Raw genomic sequence first — 10,008 nt, forward strand, 5'->3', positions numbered from 1 at the left:
ATCTATATGGACTTCAGTAAGGCGTTGACAAGATTTCCCAAGGGAAACTGGTTAGCAAGGTTAGATCTCATGGAATACAGGGAGAACTAGCTATTTGGATACAGAACTGGCTCAAAGATAGGAGACAGAGGGTGGTGGTGGACGGTTGTTTTTCAGACTCAAGGCCTGTGACCAGTAGAGTACCACAAGGATCGGTGCTGGGTGCACTACTTTTCATTATTTATATAAATGATTTAGATGTGAGCATAGGAGGTGTAGTTAGTAAGTTTGCAGGTGACAGCAAAATTGGAGGTGTGGACAGCGAGGTGTGGATTACCTCAGATTACAATGGGATCTTGATCAGATGGGCCAATGTGCTGAGGAGTGGCAGATGGAATTTACTTTAGATAAATGTAAGGTGCTGCATTTTGGGAAAGCAAATTTTAACAGGACTTACACACTCAATGGTAAGGTCCTAGGGAGTGTTGCTGAACAAAGAGACCTTGGAGTGCAGGTTCATAGCTCCTTGAAAGTAGAACCGCAGGTAGATAGGATAGTGAAGAAGGCGTTGGGTAGGCTTTCCTTTATTGGTCAGAGTATTGAGTACAGGAGTTAGGAGGTCATGTTGCGGCTACATAGGACATTGGTTAGGCCACTGTTGGAATATTGCGTGCAATTCTGGTCTCCTTCCTATCGGAAGAATGTTGTGAAACTTGAAAGGGTTCAGAAAAGATTTACAAGGATGTTGCCAGGGTTGGAGGATTTGAGCCAGAGGGACAGTTGAATAGGCTGAGGCTGTTTTCCCTGGAATATCAGAGGCTGAGGGGGAACCTTATAAAGGTTTATAGAATCATGATGGGCATGGATAGAATAAATAGACAAGTCTTTTCCCTGGGTGTGGAGTCCAGAACGAGAGTGCATAGTTTTATGGTAAGAGTGTAAAATTACAAAGGAGACCTAAGAGGCAACTTTTCCACGCAGAGGGTGGTATGTGTCCAGAGTGAGCTGCCAGAGGAAGTGGTGGAAGCTAGTACAATTGCAATGTTTAAAAGTTTTTGGATGGGTATATGAATAGGAAGGGTTTAGAGGGATCTGGGCCAAGTACTGGCAGGTAGGACTAGATTAGTTTGGGATATCTGGTTGGCATGGACGAGTCGGACTGAAAGGTCTTTTTTCGTGCTGTACATCCCTATGACTCTATGACTCTAATTGAGTCTTTTTTGGGAAAAGTGAGAAATACATAATCAGAATGCAACAACTGGACAAACAGCCATTAGACTTTCCTTTGTTCTCAATCAGCAGTCTAATTTGCTGAATCTGATTCATTTTAACTAGCCCCTGTAAAAATGAGATAACATTTCTTTGTTAGGATGTGAGCAACTATTTTATAAATATTCTTTTATCCAAATATTATTTACAAATGTGCAAACAATTAATTACAGATAGGTAAACATTATTTAATTTGCTTGAAATTGGTTAAATGCTTTAATTCAGAGCACGTTAAAAATCAGCTTTATGTTTCTAAATTATTGTGCATTTTTCAACCTGCTCCATAGTTCTGGATAAATTGATGTTTACAATGCCAATCTGTCTGCTTTACACATTTCAGAATGAAAGAAGTAAACAATTTGCACTTACACTGTATCTTTCACAGTCTCAGGACATTCCTACAGTCAGTGAGTACTTTCAAACTACAAACACTGTCCTAATTTTGAAATGTGCCAGGCACATGTGTACATGGTAGACAAGCAGGAGGCTGGAAGAAGACAGCAAGGGAGGTGGAGAAGTCAACATTTCGGGTGTAACCCTTCTTCAGGACTGGGTATGGGTGTAAGGGGAGCTGCAAATAAAGGGGGGTGTAGCGCAAGAGGGAAGGTGGGGGAGGGAGGGCGGGCAGGGTGGTGAGGTAGGGATAGGTGAGGAATGAATCCTCACTGGTAGCTGGTCAAAAGGGTCGAGCAGAGGAACGATGGGAGGGGGAGGGGCTGCGAAGGGAGTTGGGTGATAGGAAGGGAGCTTATTTGAAATTGGAGAGCTCAATGTTGAGTCGTCTGGGCTGACAGCTGCCCAGGTGGAAGATGAGGTGTTGTTCCTTCACTTTGCAGTCTGATTCGCAATGGAGGAGACCAACGATGATCATGTTGGAAAGGGAGTGGGAAGGGGAAATAAAATGGGCGGTGACTGTGAGGTCAGGTCAGCCCCTGTGGGCCTGGCTGAGATGCTCAGTGAAACATGGCCTATGTTTACATTCGGTCTCCCCGATGTAGAGAGACCACATCGGGAGTACAGGACATAGTAAACTAGGTTGGAGGAGGTGCAGATGAATGCCCATCTCACCTGGAAGGACTGTTTGGGGGTCTCGATGGAGATGAGGGTGGTGGTGTGCCGGTAGGTTTTGCATCTTTTCCAGTTGCAGAGGAGGAGATGTTGGTGGGGAGAGTGGCATGAACTAAGGATTGGTGTAGGGAATGGTCCTTGCCAAAGGCGGAGAGGACTGGGGAGGGGAAGACATTCTCAAACAGCCATTAGAGCCACAGCGAGGTGGTGGGGTTCAACTGGAGTTGGCAGAAGTGTTTAAAGATGATACATTGAATGCAGAGACTGGTGGGGTGATAGTTGAGGAGAAGTGTGACCCTGCCTTTATTGTGTTTGCGGGGGTTGGGGATGCAGTTTACAGCAGTTTGGAGTGGGGAATGGAGGCAGTGTGGTGGAGGGATGTCTGGATGCAGTGGAAAAAAAAGCACACTGTTCAAAATCGGTGGATATCTGGGATGCTTGGGAGTGGAATGTCTCCTCGTCCGAGCAGATGCGGCGGAGGTGGAGGAATAGGGAGAATGGCAGCAACGTGTACACAGCAAGCTTCCACAAAACCAACATGACAATATCAGATAATCTGTTTTTATGATGTTGTTTAAGTCATAAAAGATGTGTCAAGACACTGGGGATAACTACTTTAGTTGTCTTGAAAATAGTGTCATCTGATCTTTAAATCTACCCAGCTAGTAGATGGATTTTTAGTTTAATGTCTCACACAAAAGCTGGCACTTCCAACAGTGTAAGATTCCCTCATTATTGCTCCATAAAGTCAGCCTGGAATTTTGTGCTTTAATCTCTAGAATGCGATTTCAATAGACTTTATTTTTCACAAACACATGGCACTGGCAGGTGGGCTCAGACATGAGACTGCTACCTTCCTGAACCATATCTGATTTTGAATTAACCTCATCTCGATGAGAGGTACACATTTTTTTTGAGAAAGAACCTGCATTTGCATCACAATTTTCACATTCATAGAATGTCCCATGGGCACTTTACAGTCAATTAACTACATTGGAAGTGCAGTCACCATTGTTATGCAAAGAAATGTGCCAGATAATTTATGCACAGTAAGGTTCTACATGCAGCAGATGAGATTAAGGATTTAAGTGTCTTTGTGGTATAGGATGAGGGGGATTATAAACAGTTTAAAATGCATTTGAAGATAGATAAAATACAATGCCAGTCTCAGCAAGGGGAAATAAAAGCATACAATACAGAATTTCTTTTTATTCATTCACAGGACATGAGCATCTTTAGCTGGGCTAGCATTTATTGCTCATCCCTAATTCCCCCTGACTTGAGTAGGTCCAATGAGCCATTTCAGAGTGCAGTTAAGAATAAACTGCACTGCTGTATGTCTAGAGTCACATGCCAACCAACCAGTTAAAAGATGATTTCCTTCCCCAAAGGATGTTAGTGAATCAGGTGGTTTTTGTTTCTTAATTGTTACATGGTTTCAATTTGGCAAGCCTTATTCCCAATTTCTCCACCTCCACTACATCTGTTCCCAGGATGACCAATTCCATTTTATGAAATACCAGAGGGCCTCCTTCTTCCAAGATCGCAATTTCCCTTCCCACATGGTCGACGATGCCCTCCAGTGCATCTCTTCCACTTCTCACACCTCCGCCCTTGAACCCCACCCCTCCCGATGCAGCAAGGACAGAACGGGCCTGCTCCTCACCTTCCACACCACCAACCTCTGTATACACCACATCATCCTCCACCACTTCTGCCACCTACAAACGGACCCCACCACTAGAGATTTATGAATGTAGGTTTGCTCACTGAGCTGGAAGGTTCGTTTTCATTTTCAGTGAGCAAAACTACATCCAGAACCTCAAACTGAGCTACAAATCTTCTCAAGACTCGCTACCAGAGATTTACTTTCCTCCCCACTCCTATCAGCGTTCTCGAGAGACCATTCCCTCCGCGACTCCCTTGTCAGATCCACGCATCCCACCAGCCCACACCCCACCCGCGGCACCTTCCCATGCCACCAGGGAAGTGCAAAACCTGCGCCCACACCTGTCCCTCACCTCCGTCCAAGGCCCCAAAGGATTCTTCCACAGACATTTACCTGTACCTTCACCAATGTCACTTACTATATCCATTGCACCCGATGTGATCTCCTCTACATCAGTGAGACAGGACGGCAAAATGCAGATCATTTCAGAGAAAACCTCCGGGACATCCGCACCCACCAACCCCACCGCCCCGTGGCTGAACACTTCCACTCCCTCTCCCACTCTGCCAAGGACATGTAGATCCTGGGCCTCCTCCATCACCAAACTCTTACCACCCTACGCCTGGAGGAAGAATGCCTCCCATTCCACCTTGTGACTGGGCTACCACACGGGATCAATGTGGATTTCACCACTTTCCTCGTTTCCCCAACCCACATTATCTCAGTCCCAAGCTTCCAACTCGGCACCACCCTCCTGATTTTTCCACCACCTTTCTCATCCATCCGCTCCACCCTTCTCCCTCTCCTACCTATCACCTTCTCCCCCAGCTTCATCTACCTATCCGATTCTCATCTACCCCCCAACCCCACCCCCTCTCCCATTTATCTCTCTGACCCCCAGCTCACAAGCCTTATTCCTGATGAAGGCCTTATGCTCAAAATGTCATTCTCCTGCTCCTCAGATGTTGCCTGACCTGCTGTGCTTTTCCAGCATTACACTCTCAAAGCCTTAATTCATTCCAATTTGTATTTTATATTAGTTTTATTCATTCCAGTTTTGTTTTTGTTTTTGTTAAAGTTAAATGTCGCCATCTATCTTGTCCCCAGCGCATTAGCCTGAAGTGTTAGATTACTAACCCTCACAGTGGCCGAGACCTGGGTTCGATTCCAGCCTCAGGCAACTGTCTGTGTGGAGTTTGCATTTTCTCTCCGTGACTGCGTGGGTTTCTTTTCACAATCCAAAGACGTGCAGGTTAGGTAGACTGGCTAGGCTAAATTGCCCATAATGTTCAGTGATGTGTAGGTTAGGTGTGTTAATCAGGGTAAACATAGGATAGGGGAATGGGTCTGGATGGGTTACACTTTGGAGGGTCGGTGTGGACTTGTTGGGCCAAAGGGCCTGCTTCCACACTGTAGGGATACTCTGATTCGAGCCAGTGACGTTCACATCTGTAAATAAATTTAAAGTCAAGGTCTTGTGACCAGTTGTAATGCTGCTCCATCAGCTATTATTCAGTACATCATACAGCAGTTATGATACATCTATTGTTCAATTATATCCTAGCCAGAGCAGAGAACCATAACTTGTATTTAAAATACATCATCAACATTGTAAACTGTCTCAAGCTGCATCAGAGAGGCAAAAATCAAACAAGTACTGACTGATACCAAGTGCGAAAGAAGCTGATGTCAAAATATAGAACAATGCAGCACAAAAAGGGCTATTTGGCTTACTCAGCCTGGGCTACATTTTTGGAGAATTATTCAGTAAAACCCACTCCCCAAAGATATAGCAATCTTTGCCATCTAAATATTTATTTACCTTGCCTAATAATTTCACCAATCCAATTACATCCTGTCTGCATCCTTTGACTGCTTTCCTTTAGAAACAATTGCTCTTAAGTTGTTTTATCTATTCCTTTCATGATTTTAAACATATTTATTAAATCTCTCCTTATCCTGACATGGCTTAATGAGAAAATTCTGCCTTTTTCAGTCTCTTATGGAATTAGCATCTTACTAAAGTGTGATGTCCCTGAAATCTGAAGTCCTTCCTCCTGCATCATTTCTCCAGCCATGCATAAGGCATTAAGTCTTCTGTAACTTCTCCAAACATTAGGGCGTGTAATCGAGATAGTTTTGGAGGAGAGAGAAGTGGAGTTGAGAAGTGGATAAGGGAGGAAATGCTAGAGCTTAATGTCTGGACAGCTTTAGCAAAGTTAGCAATAGTGCAACAAAGAAATCTGAGAAATGATTGAAGAGTTAAGCAGTTTCAGTTAGATTATGGTTAACTACGGATAAACAATTTTAGCTAGAAGTGTATTGAGAGGTGAGAACTGAAGGATAACAGACGTGCAGTAACAGGACAGGGAGTTGGGTCACACAGCCAGCAAAGTCAAGAAAGGCCATGGGTAAATCATCTGCATCTGCAGTCCTCACTTTCTCCATGGGTAAATCAAAGCAATGGTTATTGTTGGGACTGAGGGAAATGAGTAAATTAAGATCAGGACACCTGGTGTGAATTGATCAAGTTAAGAATTTTGTACATGACCTGGAATTTATTATAGATTTTTGTAGAATGTAGTGCGGGCTGTTCAGGCTGACACTCCTTGCATTCACTCAAATAAATAATCATAACCTGTATCTATGTCTCCTAGCAGCGTGTCAAGTGAAACCACAACAGTGTGGTATACTTAACAGACTTCAGGACAGACAACAACGTAATGTGGCCGAGCAGAGGCTGATAGCCAAGTTTGGTACCCATGGGAATGGTCTCAACCAGGACCTTGGGTTAATGTCACACTACAGGTGGCCCCACTGCACTGTACACTCTCTCACACAAACATGCACAAGCGCCCGCGCGCGCACACACACACACACACACTCTCTCTCATACGCTCACAGATACAACCCCCACACTCACACATGCATCTTCTCACAGACTTACACCCCATTACAGTCACAAACTGACACACACTCTCTCACAGACACTCACACCCCCACACACACACCCACATGCTCACACTCGCTTGGTCTCCCCTGCGCAGACGCACACACATACATACACATAGGTTTGTAGGGTGAATTTGTGCTTGCAGAATTACATTTTGTTTTGCTCTAAAACTGCATACATCCATGTATGATTCTGTAACTCCCACATTAGAAATAGAATTAGTCTGACCTAACATTGGGATACAGACAGACGTTAACTTCACACCTTCAGTGCATTATCTGAGTTGAGATGACACCTATTGTTAAAAGCTATCTTTATAATGTAACTTTAAAAAAGTACTGGGAGTTACAAATGAAGGAGCTGAAACTAACATGATCATTCTAATAGATGAAAGACTTAAACTGAGTATGTTTAATATTACAGTCCATGACACTGAAGTCCTGTTGCTATAAATTCTGTGTGTGAGGATTCTGCTCCACAACCGCCTGATGAAGAAGCAGCGCTCCAAAAACTAGTGCTTCCAAATAAACCTGTTGGACGATAACCTTGTTTGTCTGATTTTTAACAATAATTAACAAGCCAGCATTGCAAGGTGAAGCTTACATGCGAGCACAATATTGGCACTTCAAAAGCTGTTAAATAAAGGAAGCTTATTCCATTTGCATGAGTTGCATTTAAACTGTACTCAGTACGTTTAAACACGACTTAAGGGACTGTTCATCCAAATATTGAATAAAGATATTTTCTTTGATAGTTTTACATTATTTATGTTCAGAGTTATTGGACAGCAGAAATACTTCAAGATATAAACATTTATATTCAAATGTGCAGTCATGTAAACTAATTCCTTATTATTTAAAAAAAAACGAAGTGACAGGAGCTAAGAGATCATATTGTTCCCTGAACAAATTACTTCTGCCTTTCACAGCAATTGTTCAGAAAAAAACAATCACACAATTTGACAAGTGTACTTAATTAACAGCAGTTTGCTAAGACTAATCAGTTGTTTTATCATTTGAGTGTATAATTCAAGTTTTATTTCATTGTTTCTAGTTCAAAATCCTTGAGCTGAATTTTATGGAGACATCATCATTGGCCATCCCTCACAGACAAGGGTAGCTCTCCTCCACTGTCAGGATGAGTCCGTAAGTGGCTGTAAAGACCAAAGTGGCTACCGCTGGCTCTGCTACATTTGGAGCAGAAGGTGTTCACGGGAAGGGGTGGGTGAGGCGTTTGTATATCGTTGGTATTTCACCGTTTTCACCTGGTTTCCACTTTTTCCCGATGGCAGGTCTCAAGATACTCAACATCTTTCCGGATGCTCCTCCTCCATTTTGAATGGTCTTGGGCCAGTGATTCCCAAGTGTCTGTGGGAATGCCACACTTTGCCAGTGAAGCGTTGTGGGCATCCCTGAAGAGTTTCCTCTGTCCACCCGGGGCCCGCCTGCTGCTTCGGAGCTGGGAATAGAGCAGCTGCTTCGGGAGTCTCCTGTCAGTCATGTGGACAACATGTCCAGACCATCACAGTCAATCCAACTGCCCCATTGTCCAAGCTAAAACGTCAATGGGGAACTTGCTAACATTCCTGACATCTTTCCCACCATCAAATTAGTACTGTGGGCAGTGTTGATTATTTGGCAAGACTGGTTGATTCCATTGGGCTATCGAAACCTGCAAAGAGCGCTCCATTTCCATAAATGACATCAATGCATGTAGATAGAGTTGCCAGGATTGCTACATAACAGAGGGTCTCTTTTAAATTTGCAACTCTGCAGCAATTGTATCATCAGTGTCCAAACTGTAATTTCAAGCTGAGACTAAAGCAAGCAAGTGGGAAATGTCAGCTCCCTATCACAGCCAAATACAAAGCCAGAAGAGGCCCAGGACTTATAATTAATAATTACAATTTCCAATTTCTCATTGGCCATGAGGGTAGGAGTGTTCCGACATTAGTCTAACAGAAAAGCCTGGAGGTTATCTTGAAATGAACAACCCAGCAAAATCTATGCCCTCTTGACTGGTACTACACACACAAGCATCCACACCCATCACCACCAAAGCTCAGTAGCAGCAGTGTTTAGTATCTACAAGAAATATAACCAAAATCCTTAGATAGCACCTTCCAAACTCACAATCACTTCCATCTCGAAGGACAAGGGTACCAGATGCATGGGAATATCACCACCAAGAAGAGTTCTGAGGGAGGCTCACTCAACCTAAAAAGTTACCTTTGATTTCTCTGTACAAATGCTACCAGGCCTGCTGGGCTTTTCCAGCAATTTCTCTTTTTGTCACAGTTCCCTCACTGTCGCTGGATCAAAATCCTGGAATTCCTTCCTTCAGAGCATTGCGGATCAACCTACAGTATGTGGACTGCAGCAATTCAAGAAGGCAGCTCATCAATGCCTCCTCAAGAGCAAGTAGGCACAGGCAATAAATTCCTGCCAGCCAGTCCCAGGACTGAATAAATTTATAGCTGCTGGTATTTTGCCATGATTTCATACTGGTCACTTGTTATTTAAGTGTTTACAAAAATTTGATACCAGGGCCTCTTTTTGAGATATTTGTATCATCAATAGTCACAGGTGAGGTACCGGAAGATGGAGGTGGGCAAACATGGTGCCACTGTTTAAGAAGGGCGGTAAAGACAAGCTAGGGAACGATAGACCGGTGAGCCTGACCTCAGTGGTGGGCAAGTTGTTGGAGGGAATCCTGAGGGACAGGATGTACATATATTTGGAAAGTCAAGGACTCATTCAGGATAGTCGGAAATCATGTGCATGGGAAATCATGTCTCACATACTTGATTGAGTTTTTTGAAGAAGTAACAAAGAAGATTGATGAGGGCAGAGGATGAGATGTGATCTATGTGGACTTCAGTAAGGCATTTGACAAGGTTCCCCATGGGAGACTGATTAGCAAGGTTAGATCTCATGGAATACAGGGAGAACTAGCCATTTGGATACAGAACTGGCTTAAAGGTAGAAGACAGAGGGTGGTGGTGAAGGGTTGTTTTTCAGACTGGAGGCCTGTGACCAGTGGAGTGCCACAAGGATCGGTGCTGGGCCCT

General features: G+C 43.8%; 1 protein-coding gene across 24 annotated transcripts in view; it reads right to left on the minus strand.

The window, feature by feature from the left end:
- nrxn1a (neurexin 1a) overlaps nt 1-10,008 on the minus strand; it is a 1,882,581-nt gene that overhangs the window by 574,088 nt on the left and 1,298,485 nt on the right. The gene's annotated exons all lie outside the window — the stretch shown is intronic.

Source organism: Chiloscyllium plagiosum, chromosome 9 (genome assembly GCF_004010195.1).
Source record: "Chiloscyllium plagiosum isolate BGI_BamShark_2017 chromosome 9, ASM401019v2, whole genome shotgun sequence".
In the NCBI taxonomy this organism is placed as follows: Eukaryota; Metazoa; Chordata; class Chondrichthyes; order Orectolobiformes; family Hemiscylliidae; genus Chiloscyllium; species Chiloscyllium plagiosum.